This window comes from Boleophthalmus pectinirostris, unplaced genomic scaffold (assembly GCF_026225935.1).
Source record: "Boleophthalmus pectinirostris isolate CB_2022bp ecotype Guang Dong unplaced genomic scaffold, ASM2622593v1 HiC_scaffold_19, whole genome shotgun sequence".
In the NCBI taxonomy this organism is placed as follows: Eukaryota; Metazoa; Chordata; class Actinopteri; order Gobiiformes; family Gobiidae; genus Boleophthalmus; species Boleophthalmus pectinirostris.
The window spans coordinates 31,077,287-31,104,711 of record NW_026571140.1 but is presented as its reverse complement, the minus strand read 5'-3'; positions in this window follow the sequence as shown (position 1 = coordinate 31,104,711).

Below are 27,425 nucleotides of genomic sequence, written 5' to 3'. Positions count from 1 at the left end.
CACAAGAGTGTTTATTTAAATAGTTGTGACAGAATCGCACTGACCCCACAGACGTGAGCAGGGCCAAGACAAATAATCGGTTGTGAAAAATGCTACGGGCCTCTGTGAACTCGGAAAGGCAAATCTGGCTCAATGTCCTCTGGTGTGCTCCCGGCCTTAGGCAACTACAATGTGGTGCCAAAATTTGAAAGTGAAATTGTTTTGTAAAAGAATAACTTCATAATTCATCTTAAATGCGCCGTACCTGATTTTTGTTGTCTTGTAAACGTGAAAAACAGAACTAGTCTCACAGTGCATTTTCAGCTTTGTGCACATATTGTTCCAATGTGTGTGTTTTTTTTGTTTTTTTTTTCAACTACAAATGGAAAATAAAGTAACCTAACTTAACCTAACCGAGTTCATTTATCATTCACTTACCTTCTGTTTTCTGAGCATCCTAATTATTGAGTTAATAAGCACTTCTCACAACTTTCAGAGACCAGATAAATCTAGCAACAACTATCATCCTAACACGCACTTTGTGATTATAAAATACTTTCTAATGCTTTTCTAATTAGAAGCAAACAGCACACAGCAGCACACAAGAGCTGCTTATGCTCAAATACATGGGAAGAATTTGCGTACAGGGTCTTTAAAGGTCCTATATTACACAAAATGGATTCTTGTGAGCTTTAAAGGGACAGTTCAGAATTTTGGACATAGGACCTCATTTCCTAGTGAGCCAGAGTTTTGGAGACGTGTGGAGACACTTTTTAAAAATATTCCATTCAGTCCTTGTATTTGCAGAGGTCGCTGGTGCTAGGCTAGTGCATGTCAATGGCCATAGTTATCCTGCCACTAAAAACAGTCTTACCCACTCCACAAAACACCCAAAGAAAATCTGTTTTTATGCCAGACTGTCAATGTGAATGTCTGTGTTGATAGAATAATTTTAGAAGTAAAACCAAACTTGCATTTGAAGTATTTATGTCTGAGCAGCAGCAGCGAGTTGTACTTCCTGATAGAAAGCTTGGCAGCGGTGGACTGATATATGAGAAAATAGTCCCTCAACATGCGACGATTCATGCAATGCAAGGTTAGTTTTATTTCAGACATCATTCTATCAACACAGACATTCACATCGACAGTCTGGTTTAATAATAGATTTGCTTTGTGGAGTGAGTAAAAGTGTTTTTAGTGGCAGGATAACTATGGCCATTGACATGCACTAGCCTAGCTCCAGCGACCTCTGCAAATACAAGGACTGGATGGAATATATTAAAAAAAAAAAAAAAAAAAAACTGTCTCCACACATCTTCAACACTCTGGCTAACTAGAAAATGAGGCCCTATGTCCAAAATACTGGACTGTCCCTTTAACAGTTATCTTTCACTTTAGTTTAGTTAACATCTTTAGTTCATTAGAGATTAGAAGTTCCAGGGCTGAAATCATCCAAATGATTCTAGTGAAGGTGTGTGGAGCTGTGGAGCACTTCCTGATCACAAATGGAACAAAGCATTTTCAGTTTGAGCCTGAATCATCATAAATACGCAGGCTTTGTGTGTTAAATATGTGAATGAAACAAAACAACAACTCTGAGTATGTTTTTTGATGAGGAAACACCATTATAACAGATCAGAAGATAACATAATATGGACCCTTTAATGCTTTTCCATGAATTATTTCTAACTATCAAACTGAAACCAGACAGAACACGGAGTCCATGTTCCTCTAGTTAGTTCGTGTCCCTTGTAAACTTCTATTGCCACTCTGCAGGCTTTGTGCACAGATCCCGGGCAGTTTTGACCGAGTGAATCTCCGGGAACAAAAGCTGTCCTCATCCCCCCTGAACAAAACCACACAAACCAGCATTGTCTCGGGAGAGGGGGACATCCTGGACCCTTCACAAATGGGCTACTGGGTTAATCTTCTACCAGCTTTGGGCTCCACTTCCTCCCCACATCCTCACCGCCGCGTCTTAGCCCGCAAACATGCTCTGGCAGCGGGCCGCTCTGGCAGGAACTCTGGGTCCCTGGTTGTCCTCCATCACAGCAGTGGCCAAAGGGAGAGTGGTGACAGAGGAGAGATACCAGAGCTACGTCTAGGTACTTTGCCAAAACCGAACCAGTGTGGTGGATTTGAACAGCACGACCAGAAAGGCTCTTATAATTTTAAACTAATCTGAGGGATTAGGTAAAGCAGCTTGGGTTTTCGACACGTTTGCTCCAATCAGCTTCAGAGAATTCAACAAATATGATCAAGAAGTGTCTTTTTGAAATGACAGGACCCAGGGCTGAAACAAAGAAACTGTGGAGTGGTGTAGTTTTTACATTGTTGTATTGTTTTCTATTAGGAGTCTCATGAGCTCTGGCTAAAGGGCAGAGGCAAGCAGTTTTTTTTCAGTGGATTTAGATTTTTTATTTTTTACTCCACTGGGATGTAATTTAGAATGAAATGAGAGCAAAATGTGTTTAATAGTTATATTTTTAAAGGTTCTATACTACACAAAAATGACTCTTAGCTTTAACCTTTCCAGACCTAAAGCCAATTTTAATACATTTGTTCTCACCTGGATTTTTTTCTTGATTTTGTTATTAAAACTCCCTCTTTTACCCCCTAATGAAGTGTTATGCATCCCGTTTTTCAGTACAGCCTGTTATTTCACAGTCTGCAAGCTGCAGTTGTGTCATATGGCTGTAATAAAAGCTACAGGACCAGAAATACAAATGAAAACAGAAACAGCAAATAAAATTCACACTTTTTCAAACAAAACACACAGCAAACATGTATAAACTATTTTTTGGACATAAAACATGATTAATTTAGGGCCTTGGCAAAAAAAATGCAGAAAATCAAATCTGTAAGTAAACTAAAAATATCCTTATTGACCCAAAACAAAAAAAAAGTGCAATGGCCCCATGAGTTTCCTGGTGTCAGTCATGGAAACAGCTGGTGTCAGGTCCAGGGCACAGAGCCACATCACTTCCTGCATTTTCCATTGTGTCTATTACATTTTTATTTTTATATTTTGACTGAAATAAAGCTTTCAAATAAAAATAGCAAGGGATGTGCAATTACCTAGAACAAAATGCGTCATTTGCCATTTATTTGAGAAATAAATCCCTTGAAATATGCTCAGAAAGCCACAGCTGTCAGCTTTAAGGAAAAAGTAAGTTTCTATGTTTTATGGTTGGAAAGTTATGCACGGACACGTTGGTCTGGAAGAGTTAAGTGTCTTACCTCCTCAAAAACATACCTGGAGTTGTGTTTTCATTCACACATCCTTGAGTAATCCTTTATTTTTCCACCTTGCGATGTCATGAAGTTGTAGTTTTTAAATCAACAGCCTTTTTTTCAGCAGAGATTGGCAATTCCAGGGTTGAAATCATCGAAATGATTCACGTGAAGGTGTATGGAGTCTGAAAACACAGCGGAGCACTTTCTGTATTACTACATGACATCACAAGGTGGGACAGTGGAGAGTGTTTTCTGTTTGAGAGAAGAACTAAATATGCAGCGCTTGTGTGTTAAACATGTGTGAATGAAACAAAACACAACTACAGGTCTGTTTGTGATCAGGAAAAATTAGAACATAGATCAAAAAATAGTCTAATATTGGTTGGAAATCCATATTTTGAAATGAATGACCACAGGGATCCATTTCGTTTAGTCCTTGTCTGGTCCCAGTTTAATTCTAACTCCAAGTGGAAGTTATAACCCACCCACAGTCTCTTTTACCATGAGGATTTCTTTAAACTCATAATCTTTATTGATACTACTACTGCACCAAAGAACTCATCTAGAGTCTAAACAATGAGGCTGGGGTAAACCATCGATTTCTGCCAATTCAGTAATAAGCCACTAATGAACTTTTGTCTCCTCGGCGCATCCATCACACTTAACATTGACTCATTATTCTTAGTTTGATGTCTTCAGAGCTGCTGTAGAAGAAACCAGCTTAGATCAGCATTTAGTCAATAAGACGGATTTCCTCCTTTGCATTTCTTAATATTGCACCACTTTCTGAAGCTTAGAGTTTGAGAGAGATTTTGGCTCTTATCACGCCTGCTTTCCTCGAAACGGGATTTTGATCTTTTGCTGCACCGTGATTATCATTTCCTCACCGTAGCAACCAAAGCTTAAAGGGCCCATATGACTCTGTTTTCTGATCTATGTTGTAATGTTGTTTCCTCATCACAAACTGCATGTGTAGGCTCAGTTCTTCTCTTAAATATAAATCAGTTTGTTCCACCTTGTGATGTCAGGTGATGATACAGGAAGTGCTCCAATGTGTGATTCAATTTCATACACCTTCATTAGATTCATTTGGATAATTTCAGCCCTGGAATTGTCAATCAAAAGGTAAAAGATAGCTGTTACCTACATCACAAGGTGGAACAGAGCATTTTGAGCTTTGGAGATGCAGACAGACTAATAATAAAGGGTTACTCAAATGTGTGAATGAAACAAAACAAAACTCCAGATATGTTTTTGAGGAGATAACAGCATTACAACATGGCTTAATGCTATGTATACACATAGCCGGATGTGTTGAGAAACAAATATTTCCCTCCCTCCATTTTCCAAAATAACATCGTGCACATATCGTTTTCAAAAAATGTTTCATTTACATCAACCTGCATAAATACATCATCGAGCTCCATGATAACTACACCAAGTCGCTGGGCGGCACCTGGATTAGATTCAAACCTGTAGCATTTATTTCATTACAGTTGTAAGTATTACTCAAAAATACCTTGAAAAACGTGCATTACTGAGAGGGCTCGCCTCTCCACAGATCTGTTAAAGAAGTGGCAAAATTGCTGATCTCTGAGCTCATTCGTCTCAGGTCATGGATATGAAACATCAGCTGTGTGTGCAAATGCAAACGCATGAAAAGTGTTTGCACCAGAAGAAATGTGACTGCTGCTCTGATGCTCCATGATCATCATCAGAGTGAAAGGTGAACATTGGTCACACTTTTGGTGCGTCAGCTCCTAAAACTCCATTTATCTCACTACAAGCAAATGCAAAACCATAGTTTTCCACTCTAACCTGAGTTTTTAGAAAGATTTTTTTTCAGAGGTGAATTCACCATTTATGTGTAAAAGATGGGTACAAACGAAGGGAAACGTCTCCGTTTTTAAAAATACCCGAGTACGTGTAAACAGAGCCTAAATCTCGCAAGAGTCAATTTTGTGTAATATGGGACCTTTAAACACGTTCTCATTACATTCAGTAGCTTTCATGATCAGAAGTGTTGTGTGGTGGTGTTGTGACTTGTCTTGTGAGTCTTACACATCCTTCTCCAGTCCTGTGTCCCAACTGAAGGCAAAGCTGTACTCTGCCGTCCTGGTTCGAAGTTATTGTGTGTTTCCTGATCTGAACCCTCTGATGCAGTGGTGCAGAGCAGAAAAGGCTCAAACATCCCACCACTGCAAGAGAGAAAATCATGTCATGGGCTGAAACAAAGACAGGTTCATTCAGGCCGAAAGTTACAAGTACGACCACTGTGAGCAGACACAACACGCCACAGCAGCCTCATGTTCTGATGAAGGCTGCTGGATGGAATCGAAACATGTTAAGCAGGTAAACATCCTCCCTACCTGAAGGAAAGGAAGGTTTTCAAGAGGACCAAACCAAGTTTACATGTAGTACTAACCCAGGGATAGCTATGCACTGCAAAAAGTAACATCTAGGTAAGAGTAACATTATTCAACTGAAGAAGATTTAACTTGATTTGAGTAGATTTCACTTGACAAGTAAAACCAATGGATTTTTGTTTTCTTAATTCAAACAAAATATGATTTAGTTTCTTATTTTAAGTGTAACCAAATTTGTGAAGAAGGTTAAGAAGGTCAACAACCTCTCTATCTCACGAAAGAAAGGTTTTCAGCAGGACCAAACCAAGTCTTCACACAGGACTAAGCCAAGATTAAAGCGACAGTATGTAACTTTCTGGAGGTGGCATATGATCTGCATGATTTCATAGAAATAGAAAGTTAAAGCCATATTTTGAAACATTCTCTAAGGAGATAGATATGCTTCATGCCCTACTGTGGAAGATTATGGTCAAAGGGACATTTCCATGGACACTAGCAGATAAGAGTCAGGTTTGTGGAGGTGTGAGCCTGCTCATAGTAAGGATGCATGTTTTTCTGTGCAATAAAATACCCATAATGAAAAAAAAGCTTTTCATCATAGATCAAAGTAACCAAACTTTTACTACTTAAGAAAGAGTACTGTAACTACAAAAATATGTTTCTCTAATAGAAATAAAAGTGTGGGGTGAGAAAACTATACCAAGAAGTACAATGTACAAGTTACTCAACTACATGATACTGCTACCTTTGAGTGATTGTAGTCAAACTGTGTCTATGATTTCCTGTGCCCACCTTTGCCAGATCTCCGGGGGTCTACAGATGGCCAGTGAACATGCCAACCACACACACGCACACACACACACAAACACACACGCAAACACACACGCATACACACACACAAACACACGCGCACACACTCACCAGGTTACTGCGCTGTGGGAGGGAGAGGCAGAGTCCAAAAAGGCCAGCTGCCATCTGTGATCTGAGCAGAGCTCTGTCAAACTGGGAGCAGATTTTTCCGCCGCCTCAGGCCCCAGGAGCCTCTCACCTGAGAGAGGGGACAACACTGGTCAACAGGGATAAATGTGACTCAGAGTCAATGAAATATTATGCAAATGAGCTCCACTGACACAGGCCAATCATGTCAAAAGATTACAAAACACCAAACAGAGCTGCTTTGGTTACACTGCTCAGATACATGTTGTGTGTTTGTGGTTGATATAACAACAACATTATATAGACCTGTGCTTATTATTCAAGTAAATACTTCTTGGACCTTGGATACAGAGATCCTTTGTGTTTTAAAAGTTTTGTCCTATTTCCTTGTTCAGACTTTTTTAATGTCTAGACAGACTGGATGTCTGATCACTTAATGGTAAAACATAAAATTAAGCACACAATTTATAATCGTCAGTGTTTGTTTTGTACAAAGAGACAGCAGAAACTACTCACCGTTGGCTGGTGTACTGTGGAGTCAAGCAGTTTAAATGATGATAAAAAGTACCACCAGATGACATCAAGCAGTGGGCTCAAGTATTTGACCTCTCAAAAGAGTAATACCAAGTGATCATGTGACCGTTTACTCACATTTAAGTGATTGAACAAAACTCAACTAAAACTAAGTTTTCGATGTTGAAAAACATTGTAGTTCAGTGGTTAAAAAGTTTGTTTGTACCTAATCTCCTTTAAAGCTCTGTGCCCATAGGAACACTGAGGAACTGATAATAACATTCTAGCAGGCTGCATAATTGCCCAAAGTAAAACCCTATTTTGCTCTCCTATTGCTCACACGAGAGCTCCAAATTAAATTAGGTTTCATTTGAAGGAAATGATCTGTTGTAAAGACTGTTAAATGAAAGTGTCACACTCTGAAACATGCCCCTCTTGTGTGAACAAAGCAGGTATATGCAGAAAATTCTATTCCAAAGTAAAAAACTGTTGAAATTTTATGAGAAATACAACAAAACACAGTTAATACCACAATCAGTGTATTACAGGAAAACTGTGTGGAAAATCTTACAGATATTTTCTTGTATCTGACCTTGCTTCTTTGCATGTGCTGATTTATAATCAAATCAAAATATGTGATCAAAATGTTGTTGGAAGCTTTTTTATATTTGTATTTATCTATTAAAGGGATAACGAATATAAAAAGTCAAGATAATGCAGAAGAAAACATGTACTTCCTTTATCAGTTTGGGGTGTATGTGCTAAATTTATCCTCAGTGTTATTTTTCCCAACATTTCAGATAAAATGATGGCTCTCCTGCATGTCCCTGTGTCCAACCATATGTCCCCAGCTCCCCCTGCCCCTCCTCTTGGCACCACAGCCTCAGTCCAGTTCAGATGTGAATTTGAGTGGAACCAGGTCAGACCAGTTTGACCTCATATAAAAACGATATCATCCACAAAGATTCACAGCTGTACTTCTGAATAGCCCATATAACGTTAAATAGAGCTGAAGAGCATTTCAGGAGCATTTGGTACAATTTTTACAGCTAATCACCTTTATATTACAGCTCGCCTCATGTCGTGTCAAACTACAATGTTCAACTTTGTACTGGATTTCCTGTGACCACCTCTTATCTTATTAGATAATTTCCCTTGTGAATCAATAACATTTGTTTAAGTGCAGTTTATAGTTAAAATCTCTCTAATTACTGAGCCTATCCACATGAAATTAAACTGGCATTAACTTCAACAACTTCCTTTTTATCAGAAATTAACAAATAATGTGTTATGATTTTTATTATTATTCAAAGTTGTCAATATAGGCCACGTTTACACATAGCCGGGTATGTTGAGAAACAAATACTTCCCTCCCTTCATTTTCCAAAATAACATCATGCACAGAGCATCGTTGTGTTCGTTTACATCAACCTGCATAAATATGCCATCAAGCACCGTCATAACTACACCAAGCCTCTGGGCGGCACCTGGATTAGATTCAAACCTGTAGCATTTATTTCATTACAGTTGTAAGTATTACTCAAAACGTGCATTACTAAGCGGGCTCACTTCTTCACAGATCTGTTAAAGAAGTGGCAAAATCACTGACCTCCGAGCCTCACTGGTCTCTGCTCATGGATATGAAACATCAGCTGTGAGCGCAAATGCAAACACATGAAAAGTGTTTGCACCAGAAGAAATGTGTTTGCTGCTCTGAATGCTCCAAGATCATCATCAGAGCAAAAGGTAAACATTGGTCGCTCTTTTGCCACGTCAGCTCCTAAAACACTATCCTACTTTACATGCAAGCACGAAACAGTAGTTTTCCAGAATCTCCACACTAACCAGAGTTTTAGAAAGATTTATTTTCAGAGGCGAATTCGCTGTTTGCATGTAAAAGATGGGTACAAACGAAGAGAAATGGCATAAACGTGTAAACGGGGCCTTAAAGGACAAGGTTAATATGGAGCGTATGAGCTCCAGATGCCAGTAAAGATTCAACACGTAGATTTTTGTTAAACAGCAAATCACACTCAGCGGACTAATGGTTATATATACAGCTAATCCTACTAAATCCTAACACATTAAATTAACCCTATAGTAAAAACTCCATATCCCAAACCAAATACTTTAATTTTGTCTTCTTTTAACATTAACCACTTATGTTTTTTGTTAAGACAAGATGTATTTAACTTGCTGACACATTTCAACTGCTATAGCTTCTCAGACTTCTACATGATCCTGATGTTTTTATTTCACTATTTTGTCTGTAAATCCTATTCCTCATGCTCTAACTGCTTGCCTCGGTGAGCTTCATTTGACTGGAGCCTAACACTATGGGTTACGTCACACTCACTTAGTCCACTTCTTAAACAGTCTATGCAGCTCACGCAGACTGACCACGCCTGCTGCTGCCAGGTCGTCCTTGGAGAACTGTGTGTCAGGTGTGTGAAAGCATTTGATGGATCAGTTGAAGCAGCCGAAACATGTCAACAAGGTAAACACATCTCCCGCTATATTGTCTTAAAAATAAGCACCCTCCAATGCCCTCATAACCTGGGTAACACTGTATGCAACACCACAAATGAGCTGTGACATCCTAGTTGCACCTTGTCTGTTAAAGACGTGAGCGAGTTTGATTTCCTACAGCATGTGTTTCTATGCACACTCCACAGATACACAGTGTTTAACCTGTTGACAAGACCAGCTGTTGTCTCTACTCAGTGTACAGAGGCTGTGCTCCAGTGCTCCATGGCCTCAGGACCCCCAGCACTTCACTCGACTGGAAAACAGGTTCAGGGCTCCAGCCTGGTTTTCGAGAGGAAATCCTTACAGGGAGAAGAAACAGCTTTCTTTGGAGTTCACTGCCCACACACTTGTAATGGAAGCCCAAGGCAAGTTGAATAAAATGTGACAGGTATTGTGCACCAACTCAATTTTTAGCAACCAAATATTAAAAAAAAAAAAAAAAAAAAGCATGCAGGATGTGTATTCTCTTATTTATGTTTACAAGGAGAAATTTGAAGAGTTCATTTGCAAGTGTCATTTGAAAATGTCAGAGGAGGATTGTAGTTTTCTCTGAGTATAGTCATATTTTCAAAAGCAAAATCTGTTTTACTGCTGTCAAAATATAATTCCATCTGTCCTTGATAAAATCCACAATACATGAATCTCATTGGCAATATCTCTAGAAGATGGCAACATAAAGAAAAAAGAAACAAACTTCGTGGCCATTTTTCAAAACTGAGATTTTTTTTTTGTTTTTGATCTCTTCATTTGGTGATATGTGTCAGGGTTACTAAGTGCATGTATAAATCTGGCCATGCAGTATTTCAATTGGCAAAAACAACAACAACAACAAAAAACAATTTGCAAACTTGACTGGGTGACTTGGCACTTTAGCACTTAGCTAAGAAAAACTTTCACACACTGTCTCACTCTTCATTTACAACAATAGACTCTATTCACGTTACGTCACAAACCAGGAAGATGGAAAAGAAAGATTGGAGAGATGCGATTACATCTTCCAATCTGGTTACCGACACCGACCGTCTGTGATAAATCCCACTGTAGTAAATGTCATCAGCAGTAAAATGAAGACTGCATACATATGTGCTGTTTGGAATCATCTTGAATTTGGCGCCTCGTCTCTTCTAATCACATGTACCCAGTGCACTCGGAGTTGTGTGTCAGTGAGGAAAATTAGGAAAACTGAGGTATGGTTGTAATTGTTGATAAGCCGAACATAACAGAAAGCTAAAATGACATGTAGATGAAGAAAACTGGGCCTGGAAGTTGTCATCGCATCTTTACAAACATCCTAAGAGTCTATATACACCATCAGAGACGACCAGAGATGGGGACTTGCAAGTCATGACTTGGATTCGAGTCAGACTTGAGTCACTATTTTTAGGACTTGAGACGTGACCTGATAAAATGGACTAAGACTTGGGACTCAACTTGGACTTGTAGGTCAATGACTTGAGAAGACTAAAAAAAATATGTGGAAGCAAACTGGAACATGTCCATCCCACGTCTCTTTTACTTTGGATGAAACTGAAGTACTGCATGTACTGTGGTATCCTCAAATGTACTACAGTAATATACAGTACAATACAGTAAAACCAAGGGAAGTACATAGAACATAATCCTTCCATTTTAATGCAGACAACACAACAAAATAACTATTATTTAGCACTTTGATCTGAATTCTTTCTATTCTGACTGTAATAATTCACACTAGGACCTTGTCAAGACATTTAAAAAGGAAAGATTTGCATTTCTACAACTCTACATAAATACTCAGATATAAATATACCATGAGTTTACAATTACAGGTACAATTTAGTTTAAAAGTCATATAAATTGCAAAAATCTACGCTATGTTTGGTATTTTGGTTTAAAGCTCAAATCAGACAACTTGGACTTGACTTGGACTTATGGGCCAGTGACTAGAGACTCGACTTGGACTTGCCTCTGTTTGACTTGGAACTTGACTCGGACTTGAGACTTAGAGACAAAGACTTAAGACTTACTTGAGATTTGCAAAACGACGACTTAGTCCCACCTCTGGAGACAACATTAAAGTTCCTGCACCTGATCACTGTTAGTTCCGCCCACAGCTTTTCTCTCAGTCTGATGTTGAACCTAGGGAAGCCACACTTTTCATGTATTTATTTATTTGTTTGTTTTATTTTATTTTTTTAAAGTAACTGCTTTCACCACAAACTTCACAGTGCAAAGCCTCAAAAAGAAGAAACACAAGTCAAGTACAGGTGTATTTTGTAACAGTTTTTAGGGAATAAATTCTGAAATTGAGTTGGTTTAAAATTATGATAAAATGATCAAATCTAAAATGCCTCTCTCTGGTCTGAATGGACTCTACTTAAACCCCAGCCCTTGCAGCCAGTCATAAATCAGCGCTAGTGCAGCCTCTACAGCTCAGTGAGTGAATTCTGGAGGTCAATAAATGCTGATATTGGTTTTGTAAAAGGCCCAAGAGTTTATTCGGGGTCCTGACTTGAATAAATATATATAAAGATGTCTTTCTCTTTCTCCTCTGCGCTCTCACATTTCTCCATCTCTCTCTTCTCTGTTGCTGCATCTCATTTGTCCAGCTCAAAAACAAAAGCGTCTGAACTAGAAAAGAAGTAGGGCATGGCGTTAACCCAGCTGCCAAGCCAGCCATCCCTGATTCCTTTGGCTCTTAAGGCGGACTGTTATGAAATATGCATGGAGTGGCGTGGAGGGAAGATACTTAAGGTGGACTTCTTAAGTGGCCCGTGGTTTTGCATTGAAACTCGGTGTAGCCGGGTAAAGGAGAGTGTGTTCAGAGTGCAGATAATGGACTGGGGTTTAATAGCATGGCCCACATGGACACAGACCGGCCCGGGTTCCATTTACATAAAGTAGAAGAAGAGAGAGAAGGAGGGAGGAGGAGAAAAAGAGGGGATGGGTGGGAGGGTGGGGCAGAGAGGGGAGAGTGACCGAGAGAGACACGAGTAGAGAGAGAGAGAAAGAGAGGGGGAAAGAGAGACAGGGAGAAAGGGGGAGGGAGAGAGTAAGAAAGAGAAAGAGCAAGAGAAAAGAGAGACGGTGAGGGGGGGGGGGGGGGGAATGAGAGAGAAAGTTAAGTGGAGAGAAGAGAAGGGAAGGGAAGAGAGAGAGGTACAGGACTTTGAGAGGGAGAGAGAAAAAGGAGAGAAAAAGTTAAGTGAAGAGAAGAGATGAGAGAGAGAGGTACAGGACTTTGAGAGAGAGGGAGAGAGAAAAAGGAGAGAAAAAGTTAAGTGGAGAGAAGAGAAGAGAGGTACAAGACACTGAGGGAGAGAGGGGGGTGTTGTGTACCACTGGAGTGGACCCCAAAAACAGACTCAGAACGAGGGCAAAAATGCAAAAAAGAAACAAAGGTTTATTGACGAGGCAGGATAGGCAGTGGAGGAGCGAGGAGCCAGGAGCTGGAATGCCGGAGTCTTCCACAGCGGGAACTAGGAAATACAAAATGCAGGTAAGTAACAGGAAGCGACGTAGAAACAAAAACTCACCATCAGGTAGACGAAACAATCTGGCAGAGTCTGGCAGGAGAGCTGGGCCTTTGTAGCAGGCTTGATTGGAGATGGAAAGCAGGTGCTCCCAGCAGACTCCGCCCACGTCCACACCCAGAAGACTCAGGACAGGCAGGGGCGTGACAGGGGGAGAGAAAAAGGAGAGAGAAAGTTAAGTGAAGAGAAGAGAAGAGAAGAAAAAGGAGGTACAGGACATTGAGGGCGAGAAGGGTAGAGAAAAGGGAGAGAGAAAGTTAAATGGATAGAACGAGGGGAGTGGGAGAGCGATACGGAGAAAAAGAAGAGAGATAGAGCGAGAGAGGAGGTCCCAGAGGTGGACCATGTCGTAATGTGAGGTCAGGTACATACATTAAACATGGAGCAGATACTTCCTGATCATTTGTTTGTGGTAAAAAGCCTCTGGATCTCAGCACCACACTGACTGCTGCACGGGAGACCACAGACATATAAAACTATCATGCACTAACAACTCAGCCATTATAAACAGACTCTTAACATTTTATGCATTCTGTTTGTAATCAGCCGCATTGTTTCTATGAAGTAGGACATATATTATTTAAAGGTGCACTGTGTAACTTCTCCTGTTTGTTTCTATGGCGGTATCATTGCTGTGCCTGGAGTGTTCAACAGTACGACATTAAATCTTAAATAGCTCAAAAATACAGAGAAAAACAGGCGTTCTGACTGTGAGCGAGGTCGCCTCTCCAAAGATCTGACCTGTAAATTGGTCGGGTTTGGTCTCCATGAAGATATAAACGGAAATCATCTGGAAAGTCCCACTGGCTGGAAGGTCCCCAAGCTGGAAAGTCCCCCGGGATTGTACCCTTTATGAAATTAACTTAGTTAATCTATATACATATAAATAAAAAAAATATATATATATTGTATTAATTGCACATGCAAGTTACAATATATCTCAACACATTTGTTCATACATATAAACAAAAGATGTTTAGGCCTGACATTTGGTCTCACAACGTGGGCCACCCAAGACAAGGGTGACGCCCGGAGTGAGGAGTGGGACGTTCCCACCAAGAGAATGGGACTCTCGCTCTGGGACTTTCAATCCAGGGGGACGCTCGAGACGGTATTCTGTGAAACACTCCCGACAAAGCAATAACATTTCCATGGAGAAAAGCATTTGACAGACCCTTCACCAGAAAGATTACACAATGCACCTTTAATATAACTAAAAAGGCATAAGAAGAAGCATGTTTGGATAAAAGAAAGGAATTCATGAGGTATTACTCCAATTTTAAAACCATGAAAGGTGGAAACAGGCTTTTAAATGTATCCAACTTGTTCATATAGCTCTTGCAAAACCCTCTGACACGTAATTTATTTGGACAATTAAATATTACAGCACAATCAAACTATTAAAGAAGCACGTTCAGATGAAAAGGGATCGTTAAAGGTCCTATATTACACAAATTTGACTCTTGTGAGCTTTAAGTTATAATGTTGTCATCAAAACATCACGTTTGAGTATCTCTTTATTATTAGTCTGTCCACATCTCCAAAGCTCAAAATGCACTGTTCCACTTTGTGATGTCATGAAGAAGTAGTTTTCAAGTTAGCAGCTACATTTTTACAATTTATTTAGTATAGACTTGAAGCTCCAGAGCTGAAATGATCCAAATGAGTGTATAGTGAAGTGAATGGAGTTTAAAAGGTGTATGGAGTTTAAAAACACAGTGAAGCACTTCCTGTTTTACCAAATGACATCACAAGTTGGAAGAGTGTTTTCAGCTTGAGAGAAGAGCTCAGGCTAAATATGCAGGGTTTGCATGTTAAACATATGAAACAACACACAATTCCAAGTAAGTTTTTGATGAAGAAACACAGATCATAAAATAGTGTAACATGGACCCTTTAATGTGCACTATTTACAAACAGTGAGTTATTATAATCTGTCAAACTTTTTTTTGCATTTTGTGATCATCTGCAGTTTTTTTTTCTTCCCCTCCGTGTTAAACCTGAGCTTGTATCAGTCCTTATAAAGCCCTATATTTATAACACACTATTATCCATGAGCGTCCCGGGCTACAGCTGAGCACTTTTTATAAACCGGGCTTAATTCTTGTGCTTTTTCATGGTGCTCTTAATAACACGGTATATGAGTCACCGTTTGAAATTGCACTCCCCCACAGTGAAATCCTCCCTTAGAACCACTGCTGTTCCCAATTATCAGCATCATTTGGCTTTTGGGAGTGACTCATATTAACAAAGCACCACGATTACATAAAGGTGACAGGCTGCAGGATGTCTTCTTCTACACAACGAGGAAATAGCCCCCATTTCGACACCAGCTGAAGGTGAATAAAGGAAAAACGCTTTGACCATACATTTAGAGGTTAAATCAGGTGGCAAATGAATATACCGATTAAAAAGCATTTAGAGGATTCTAATTTCCAGTTCCAGATTTTGGCTGCATGCACCTGTAATTCTGATTCCCGATGTTCAGTTCTGACTCAGAGCACCAACAGGAGGCTGTTTCTCGAGACACCACGCTCAGAGAGGCTAAGACAAGGGGTGAATCACCTTTTTATTTTACTTAAAATATAGAACCAGCACTGGAATATGACGTATTTATGTCTGACTATTTTGCAAGACATATGTCATAGTTTAGTGCTGGTTTTGGCACTCAGCAGCAGTGTACAGTGGTCTCTCATTTATCACGGGGATAGTAGTAGTCACCTTTATATTTTACAATTATTATATCTGTTTTAAGGCTGTAAAACCCCTCACCACACACTATACACTTTACTCAGACAGGAGAGTTAATTTTGCATCCTTCTTAAAACTTATTGCTGCTGTCATCCTTTTTGTTATTTTCCTCCTTCTTCATGTAACGAACAAAGATTAATTTATTATCTGCCCTAGAGCGCAGAGTCCTGCTCAGGTCAGTTTGGAGACCCGCACCCACACAGTACAGCACCGCACCTGCCCGTAAACCCGAGATTATATCAAACTTTTGCGCTGTCTACACCACGGACTGAAACAAGACTAAACCAGGACTAATCCAGGACTAACCGAGGACTAAACCAGGACTGAACTAGGACTAAAACAGGACTGAACCAGGACTAAACCAGAACTCACTGTCAGGACAGGTTCGGAGATGACCGCAGGAGAAAGGACCGGCTCTGAGCTCCGCACCTCATGGAGCTAATTGCGTCCGTCGCCCGATCGAGCTTTGTGGACACCCTGCTCGGTTTTCTCTCTCTTAAGTTCAAGATTAGTCCTGGTTTAGACCTGGTTTAGTTCTGGTGTAGTCCCGGTGTAGTGCTGGTTTAGTCCTGACCCTAAAAAAAACGTGAAATAGCTAGACTCTGAAAGGTGAACTGCGATATAGCGAGAGATGACTATAAGGTTTCTTCTCCACATCTCTGTCAGCTCGTTCAGTCATCTCCCATAATGAACTTTTTGAGTTATTTTTCCAGTACAGTTTTCATCAGTTTTAATTTAAAAAAAATTCTGTCTGTTTTTCTACAGGCTGTGTGCCAACCAGCTTCACTCACCTCTGCTTCTTGGTCTGACCAGCCTCTGCCCTTCCACTCCAATTCCTCATCTCTACTCGTTGGTTCGATTCCATCCAGTGAAATAAAAACTTTAATTGTGCATTTGTCTCAGTCTGCTTTGGGTCCAACTCTGGCTCACCCCTGACAAAGTATTTATAAGTCATATTTATTTACTCAGGAACAAAACCCACTGAAAAAAAATCTAGACAAGCCTGAAAAAAGTCCTGAATGCAGTGGTATTGAAAGATGGGCCAAATACAGAGCAGACAGTGTGCACAGTGTTGTTGTGTCCTTAGGCAAGCCACTTTACCCATCTTGCTTAGTATGAATGTGGTGTTTGGCAGCCTCGTTTTTGTCAGTCAACCCTGGGGCAGCTCTGGCAGTGAATGAATATTATTATTACAATAAAGTACACCCAAAAGATATAAACTTCTGGTTCAACTCAAGAAAAAAAAAAAAACATGTCTTGAAGTTAGAGAGCTAGACCGAGTGATATTCCCTCATAGTATGTGATGTTGTGATGCCTTGACGGACACTTCCTGTTTATAATGTCATTTGGAAAGGACAGATTTGTTTGAGCTGCTGCATCATCGTAATGTCATGTCTCACTTTTGGCAGTCCCCGGCTTTTCTGCATTGATTGTTGACATTTGCATAATTGAATAAACAAATGCTGCAGATACAAAGGAGCAGAGGGTGATGGGAAGTAGAGTTTGATGTGTGCGTTTGTGTATGTGTGACAGTCTCGTCCCGGCAGCTGGCTAATGGCACCATCAGTGTCAGTGTAAATGATCAGGTCTCCTCTCTCTCTTACTCTGTACAGTCTATGTAATCTCCATATGTCCTTCACTGGGAGCATCTCAGGGCACGGTTTCATTTATCAGACTCGTGCTCATAAAACCAATCAAGCTTTCTATATACTAGGGAACACCACTTTTGTCCCAAGAAAAGAAAAAAAAAGGACAGTGTGTTACATTTACATACATTAACCATATTCAAATGCTCTGAGATTGTTAAAGGTACAAGGTAAGTCCAGAATTTTGGAAATACGACCTCATTTCCTCGTGAGCCAGAGTGTTGGAAACGTGTGGAGACACTTTTTTAAATATTACATCCAGTCCTTGTATTTGCAGAGGTCACTGGTGCTAGGCTAGCGCAAGTCAATGGCCATAGTTAGCCTGCCACTAAAAACAGTCTTACCCACTCCACAAAACACCCAAAGCAAATCTATTATTACACCAGACTGTCTATATAAATGTCTGTGTTGATAGAATAATGTTTGAAATAAAACTAACCATTTATCTCATGAATCGTTGCATGTTGAGGGACTATTTTCTCATATATCAACCTTCCGCTGTCAAGCTTTCTATCAGGAAGTACAACTCACTGCTGCTGCTCAAACATAAAGCCTTAAAATGCAAGGAGACATTCACATCAACAGTCTGGCGTAATAATTGTTTTGCTTTGGGTGTTTTGTGGAGTGGGTAAGACTGTTTTTAGTGGCAGGATAACTATGGCCATTGACATGCACTAGCCTAGCACCAGCGACCTCTGCAAATACAAGGACTGGATGGAATATTTTAAAAAGTGTCTCCACATGTCTCCAACACTCTGACTAACTAGGAAATGAGGTCCTATGTCCAAAATTACAAATTGTCCCTTTAACCTAGAATGTCCCATAGAATAGTGTTAAACTAATCGTCTATCAAATGAAACAAAATGAAAACAAACACTAATGGTTTTAGAATCTTTTAGAATGCATTGCACACACACAGATTTTATTAAAAGTTGTATTATTTAGAGATTAAGTTTTGGCAGAGAAAATCTTCATCAGATCTGTTTTTTGTTTTTTTGTTTTTCTTGCTTGAGGCCACAGTATGACTTTGTGTATGCACTTGCAAAAAAAGAAAAAAAAGAAAAACTGTATAAATGCAAGATAAGTTTATTGCCAAACAAAAAATTAAAACAGGTAGAGGCCTCTCATAACAAAACATACACAATGCACCTTTAAAGTTAAACAGCCAATCCCTGTACATGTATTTATATTTGAGCTAATAAATACTAGAATAACATTAGAGACTTTTTAAAAACTGTAATAACATCCAATACTTCCTTCATGCCTTCATACTATCTTGACTTTTTTCTATCCTCACATCACCTCTACTGCTTGTAATAGAGAAGATCCCTTATAATGCTAAAATCTGTGGGGAGACAGAGTAACTAGGAATGAAATTATAATGAGTAATGGCATTTCAAACATGTATAGACTACCGGTCAAAAGTTTTAGAACACCATGATTTTTCCAGTTATTATTGCAATTCAAGTTGTGCGAGTCCAATGAAGAGCTTGAAATGGTACAAATGTAAATACTGAACAGACAGAGGTTAAAAAAAAAAAAAAGAAAAGAACAAGATGGTTAAACTTGAAAACATGAAGTGGCCAGCACAGTCTCCAGATTTAAACCCCATCGAGCTGGTTTGAGATGAACTGCACAGAAGAGTAAAAACTAAGAAACCTACAAGTGCTGCACATTTATGGAAACTTCTGCAACAGATTTGGGAAGAACTTTCTGAAGAATTTCTATTGTAAAAAGAATCCCACGAGTGTGTTCAGCTGTTATAAAGGTGACTACTTTCATGAATCAAAAGTTTAGAATACGTTTTGGTCAACAGTAAACAGTAAAAAATGGTGGTGTTTTTTTGCAGTGTATATAGTGTCCTATTGTACCACATTTAACACAACATGAACTGCGATCATCTGCTTCTACATCCACATGTCCTCCCTTCAGTCTCTGCTCACAGTGAGGACAGGACTTGATCATAAATTACACTTTCTTTTTAGATTTAAAGATGCACTATGTAACTTTTCTGCAGGATCCACTACCTGCTTATTTTATCCTGGTCAAAATCTCTACAGTATGGCATTAAACTTCTCTATCTTGCAGTTATTGCTCAACATACTTCTTCACATGTTGTCTTCATAGAAATAGATACATTTAATGCCATATTGTGGAACATTCTTGGCAAAGCAATGAAATTCCCATGGAAACAAGCAGATGACGCTCACCAGAAATCTTACATAGTGCACTTTTAAGCGAAAACATCCCTCAGGATCCAAAGCCAGCGGATATTTAGAGAGATCCTGTCAAGTCAAGTCAGATCCGAACGATGTTTTACATGTTTAAAGGGCGACAATACAAAAAAACAGTACAACATATTTAATTAAACATAAGTGTGCTGTTTGATATTTCCGTGACTGTGTCTTGAAATGCCATCGTCACGTGACCGCTCTGTTTGTTCCTTCTGGGGTGGCTACATGAAAGCTGAGCCTGCGGTGTACAGTGTTCATTTGACATATGCTTTACACGCTCTCATATCAACCAGACACAACACAAACTGACAAGAAAGGGCTAAACGGGCTTGTGGGTATTTGTGAAACTGAAAATACATGAAAGAACAACAAAGCCTTATCATGATATCAGAACTGTGTACACTATACGGTATAAAGTATATAATGATGGATATATTTGGACTACCTTTAAACATTAGCTCAAATCTGTTAACTTGGGCACATTTTTGTTGTTTGATATTGATTAAGGTGTAATGTCTCATTTGAAATAATAAATAAATTATAGAAAAGTACACTAAATAAGATAATTTTATGTGTGTATTTTTATATGTACATTACCATACAAAAGTTTGGATACACCCTCTCATTCAGGGCCTGTTTACATGAGAACGCTTGTGGGTCAAAACAACTAAATATTTGATCAGAAGTGCCTTTAATTTAGATGGTGACGGCGTTTTGGGTGCTTAAAAACGCAAAAACCTGAAACCATCAGTGGAGAAGTTGAATATGCTCTGTCGTAGCGTTTCTGTCTACACTGCCCAAGACGCAAAACTCTGGTCAAATCTGCTCATGTCGCGTACTAGCGTCACCACCGAGCCGCCTGGCATGCATACCCAATCGAATTCCACACACTTTCGCGTCACTGTATGCACGCAGATTTCCCCACAAAAATGCTAAAATTGTGTAAATGTGAAGACGTGATGCCGCTTTTGCGTCTCCTGTTCAGACAGTCATCAAGACCGTCATCATATAAACATAACCTCAATGTTTTTTTGTTTGTTTTGTTTTCTTTTTCATTTTTACTACTTTCTACATTTTAGATGCATACAAAGACATACAAATATGAAGCAAGATATATGGAATTATAAAGTAAAGAAAAAAAAAAGTTAAATAACTACTAAAATAAGTATCAATATCTAGATTTTTTTAATAAATATTTTTTTTTAAAGTAAAGAGACTAATTGGAGGTTTGCTATTGCTACATAATCCCATTTATATTGCTTTATATGTTTGATGTCTTCTGTATAACAGTAGTAAAAAATAAACAAACATTGAAACATATGGCGTGTTCAAGCGTTTGATTGGTATATGCATTTCATTAAAGCAAATTTGTACTTTATCACAAGTATTTTTCAAAGCAGTGTAATGAAATGAATGAAACTACTGGTAAGATAAAGTCATAGACATGTTAGTGTTGTTCTGGGACTGTGGTAACAACAATCACACAAAACTGTGAGAGACAAGAATAGCAAGATGCTCTAATTAAAATGTTGTTTTGCGCTGACACAATTCACTGACGTATATTCACACACAGACTCACCACAGAGACAAATTAAAGTCATCACGTTGACTTTCTCTTTTCAAACCACAGAAATATTCATCTACAAAATAAGCAAAGAAGACATATGCAGCTAGGCAGTAAAATCCAAGCTCTTCAGAAGGATCCAAAACTATTCCATACCTCAAAGCTTCTGGCAGGTTGCCCAAGCATGGTTCAAGGATAAGTCAGAATCTGCATTTTGATATATAGGACAAACGTTTTCTTTAGGGACAATAAATAATCAAATTAGAACCCATCTCTTATCTTATTGTAAAGGGGAGGGGGATGACTAAAATTGTATAGTATAAGCTATCTTGTCTATACTTTTCTTATGTATGGTGTCATCTGCTTGTTAAAAAATGTCCCTTACCATGGAAATCTGCAGTATTGCCAAATGCACATAGAGATACTTTAGCCAAGACCATGTTAAAAAGTAAATGAAAGCACAGTGGAACAACCTGATCAACTTTCCTGTAAACACATGTATCACTCTAGTGTAGAATAGTTCTACTTTTAATTGTTGAAAGCATCTTGTTGAAAATGTCCATTAGTTTAACATTAGGCCAGCTGAAAATTCTGATGATATGCCTTTAATATAGCTTTTTTTTTTTTTTTTTTCACTTTTTGAAATTTTACAAAAATAGACAAAAAACTCACACACAAGTATGGGTGTAATGGTACACAAAAATCAAGGTTTGGTACGTACCTCGGTGTTGAGGTCACAGTTCATTTTGGGTTGAGTGGGTAGGAACAAAATACAAAACCATTTGCTTGTTGATTATTTGTGTTTTTTGTTAAACCAACGATTTGTTTTAACATTATACAAACAGGGAAAATGAAATAAATAAGTGCTGCTTGGTAATACTAATAAGTGAAACAAAATATTCTATAAGCAACAAATGTATGAATTATAAAAAATAAATTCCTTGTAAACAGTAAACTAAACTTTTCAAAAAGTAAAGCGCAGAAGAAACAACTTGTCCACATTGTTTGCAGTAAGTGCAGATCTGCTGGCACTTACAATGTCTGCAGAGGTTGAAAATACCCTTTTGCTAAGGAGAGAGGTCACGGGTATTGGAGGGGTGGGGGGTGGGGGGGTGAAAGGTGAAAGTGAGGACCGTGGCACGACGACCGTAGTTTTGCGAGGATTCACGTGGTTCGGAAGGACGTAGTCAAGACAGGGGGCAATTGTTGTCACCCCAATCATGGACGGGTTCTCTCGTAAATATTAAAGAGCTGAGCCTTCCATGTAGATGCACAAGTAGTGGCAGAACGTAAACACACACAAACTGAGTGAATTCACTTGTGCACAGCCGCGAACGGAACTGAACATCCCTTACCAAAATGGCACATACATGAACCGTTACACCCCTACACACAACCCACCCCTCTGTCCACACTCATCATACATGCAAAACTACACAAAAACCACTGGGAAAACAAACATTAACTGTCAGTCAAGTCCAGTCTTTCCTTTAGTATCACTTTTGACTTTCTTGTGAGACACTTTAGTCAGCTAAAGTTATTTTAAATGCTATATAATAAACTTGAACTGAATTAGTCCTGCTGAGGAAATGGCAAGGTGACACAAGGACACCATCTCTGCGCTCATTTCCCTCAAAGCGCCTGTTAAAATGGCGTAGCTGTTAAAGCCAAAGCCTATTCAGTCTCACATGTAGGATTACTTCATGGGCCAAATGGCAGTGTATAGCTCACATGTAGTATGGAAGGAACGTGCTAAAACAACTGGTACAGCAAAGCCACAGGGACCGGCAGCTCTTAGTCTGATGCGTGCTCGGTGATGTGCTGATGGGGGCGGGGGGAGGGGGTACAGTACTGGAGAGGGGTTATTGTGCCAGAGAGTACAGTAGAGGCCAATAAAACCATATCTCCTCCCTCCAGCTTAAACAGGCCTGGTACCGTGTGGGTTTGCGGCTGTGTAGTGGTGCCAGGCTGCACAGCTGTTGGCATGTCCATGTGAGGGAGCGCTGGAGATGTGAGTGTGTGTTTGTGTGTCTCTGTGTGTGTTTGTAAGTGTGTGTCTGTGTGTGTGTGTGTGTGTGTGCGTGTGGACAGCAGGGGATCGCTGAGTACAATCACCACACAAGCTGGTGCGTTCGGCTTAGATCAGCTCTGAGAAGGCCATTCGGGCTGTTTACAAGTTCACTGTACAAATATCAGGCTTTTTTGAGTGGACCAATAAGACCCCAAACTTACACTGTATAGAAATCACCTCTCATCTGTATTTATGTAAACTCTATTTTAATTATAAAATGACTATATGTATTTTCCATTATTACTCTGTAAATTAACACACAGTGCACAAGTTTACTTTTTTGGAGAGGCTCAACCTGCTATTAGCCTGATTCATCTGCCAGTTTCACTTTGTGGAAACCGTCTGACCTCGCAGCGTTAGAATTCATTCAGTCGACGGTAGGTGGGTACGTTTTTTATTTAACCAATCACTGCTATTTGGTCGTGATGTGTGACTGGTATATTAAGCTTTTCCGAAATCCCGTAGGAAGAAGGGCAATAACGTCTTTCCCCTTGATAAAATTCACCAAACTTTCTCTTTGTTCCAACTTTAAATCCTCAATCTCGGGAATCATTGCCAACACAGAATTTATGGCTCTTCACTGATTGGCTGGTGCCCGAACTCGCACTTCCAGGGTTCTTGCAAATCGTCTAGTGTATTCCGATTCCTGACCTAGTCGCTGGAGAGAACTGAAATTGAGCGGAGGCACTAGGTGACGCGAGCCTGGTTAACCTGCTATAGTAGTGTTTCCCAAACTTCTTTTCTGGGGACCCATATTTTAAAAATCACCAAAATAAAGTTGGATTTGAGCATTATTGAACATTAATGAGGATATTTTATTGTTGACTGAGTGATCGTGTCTCTCTGAACAATTAGTATTACTCAAGTTTTAAACAATGAAAAACAGTAATTGAACCAGCATTAAAAGGATCCATAAGTTGCCTGAAGTGCACTGACCTTTCCTGATTTATCACCCTTTCTTTTTGGACAGCCAAGCAAGCATTTCTCAACTTTAGCTGCAGGAACACTTGTTCAGGGCAGGCAGATTGGATTCGCTGACTCACTTGCTCTCTTATGTGTCAGAACTGTATGTTGCAGACCTACATGCAGATCATGACAAGGTGATCCAAAAAAAAATTAAATAAATCTCTCGCAACCCACCTGAGGGTTGTGACTCAGTCTTTGAGAAACAATGTGCTATAGTATTGGACATCTTCATGGAGAAAATCGGGTAAGGCACCATGTTTGAGGACCTGTGTTTGAACATATGCAAGAACCAACTTTAATGACATACTGTGGAATATTACAGGTAGAAAAATAACAAGCAGGTGCCAGTCTCCCACTACAAAAGTTACATATTACATAAATCCATCCCATTTTTATATTATTTAAAGATTTTTTTTTATATAGTGGGAGGAATTCAGTATTTAATTTTGCAAAAATACAAGAGAGGATTGTGTGAAAATGCCTGAACTTAAGTCAAACAAACAGCATAAACATATGAAATAGAAATCTCTTCATTATTGCAGTCCACCTCCACAAAGCCGTCCTCTGTGATCAGATGTGAACCGTGTCTGAATACTGAGGCAGGTTTGATTGGCAGATGCAATAATTCTAGAGCAGGGGAACTCATCAGTGTGTGCAGACAGTCTGAGAGACAGCTGTTTATTTGAAAGAACAAAAAGAACCAAACAGGGAAGTGCTGCCGTCTTGTCTGAATAAGAATCACTATAGAGCGGCTGACAGATCGTCTCGAACCAGGACTCCCAGCTGGAGAGTCTGATGTGTCAGTGGAGGTACAGGGTGAAGAAGAGATACATAGAACACAAATATAGACATACACAAAAACAGTACACTTTTTAAGTACTGACTAATTATGATATCTAGACTTGTGTTTTTAATGAATCCTTCTAACTTCATGTAAACTTCATACACTTCAGGCACCACTCAAACCTGCCAACCTTGAACTGTCATTGAGCAAAGTCATTGAGCATATTGTTAAAGAAACCAGTCTCTCTATTTTTTGTCACTTATTTAGAATTTATTATTGTGATTTATATTTTTGCTCTTTGTTATTATATTTATTGTGATGTGTGAGCTACTGTGTCCAAATAATTCACTTGTGGATCAATAAAGTTTGTCTAAGTCTAATTGCAATTGGACTTTTTAGGCCTACACTGTAAACCTGAATAAGTTATCAGAATTCAAAAAAACTGAGGCAACCGACCTCAGTTATTTTAAGTTGATGAACTTAAAAGTCACAATCTTCCAGCACATAAAAGGTTGAATGGTTTGCTACTTGTACTTTTTGATAACAGCTGAATGAAAACCTTAGTAACCATCGGTGTTAATGTATTGTCTTGAAAAAGGAAAGGGGGGCAGATAACATAAGATTTTTTTCTTCTTTCTGCTCCTTTTCATTCATTTCTTGTGTGTCTGATGTTGTGACACTGTCAATGTCTTTTTATGCTTTATGAAATAAATAAATAAATAAATAAATACAAAAAATAAATAAATACAAAAAAGTGCTCATTCAGCTCAACTCAAATATTTGCAGTTAAAGTTTTCAAACCACTGGAATAATTAAATTAAATTTCAGTTTTATATATAATTCATGATTTTTGTAAACACATTGTGCATACAATCCAGCTGTATCTACACACATTATAGTATATTACATTACATACATTATACACACTGTAGGAGATTTTCCCCACATGAAAATTAGCGGATTTACTAGTCTAGTCAACATTATATAATATGTATATAGTTTAATAATACATACATACTTAGATACATTACACATTATAGTATACACCTAGTACATTATACACACATTACATATTATTTTTTAACTACTTAATTCTACTAAGTTGTATCTCATCGATGTCTTTAAGTTACACTCACTTATACCCACAATAGTTCCCTTTAATAACAATCATAATAATCTTTAATAATTATTATTAAGCAAAATTACTCAGAAAGAAGAACATGTTACAGCAACTTCACAGAATTAAGTTAATAGGACTATTTCTATACACAACTTAATCTATATAATTACTTTGAATGTTCTGGTTTATAGAGTTTGTAATAAAAAGAAAAAAGAAGAAGATCATGCAAGAAATAAATCTGCTTTCCGGTGGGTGTCCGTCACCTTCTTGTTTCTATGGCTATGTCATTGCTCTGCTTTGAATGTTCCACAATATGACATTAAACAGATTCAATTATATGTGGTTTCGCCTCTCCACAGATCAGACCAGTAACTTGACCTGGCTTGGTCATTATGATAAAAAGGTTTAATGCCATGCTGTGAAACATTTCAGACAAAGCAACATGGAGAAAAGCAGGTGGTGGCATAGATATTCTTGACAATCTTCTCAAAACCCAGTCCATTATCTGTTCACTCTTCTCTTATGAGGACAGGAAGCCGCTAAGCCACAGCTGTGCCCACAACCTCTCCAACAACCGTCAATCACACCAATCAAAACACATTCACACAAGTAACTCAAGGCCGACTTCTGCAGAAACTGATCACAAAAGTTTTCAGGATTGAAGAAAGTCTCTATACTCAAATGTTCAAATGTAGAAGGGTCCAATTTGTAGCTGTCAAATCTAAAAATCATGCCTTCTGGAAAATATCTATGTATCATTCACAACAATCTGTAATTCTTTTACTTTAGATACATGAGAGTTTGGTGCTTCACTTGTTGATTTTGTTGTTTCTCGGACCATTGTGTTAATTATTTGTATTTTTACTCATAAGCTGCCATGTTTGTTTTGACTGGTCGTGCTTCCAGCTCTATTAAATCTGTCCCTGTGTCTGTAATTGCTGCTATCAGGCCCCTCATTTTGGTCTTAAAATGTTCATATTATCCCGCTCTACATGATCATAGTGTTTTTATTTCCCTATTGTGTCTTAAATAATTTCCTATTCCTAATATGAAACTCTGCTCCAAATAATAACTGCTGGCCTCAGGAGTCAAATGCCAAATGTTCATTCAGACCAGAGCATCAAGGCGTTCAGTTTGCACGCAAAGTCTATGTGGACGTGCGTCTATGGCGTTCTGCATTTTTGTGCGAGTCTTCAGGCGTCAGCATGGTGCAAATC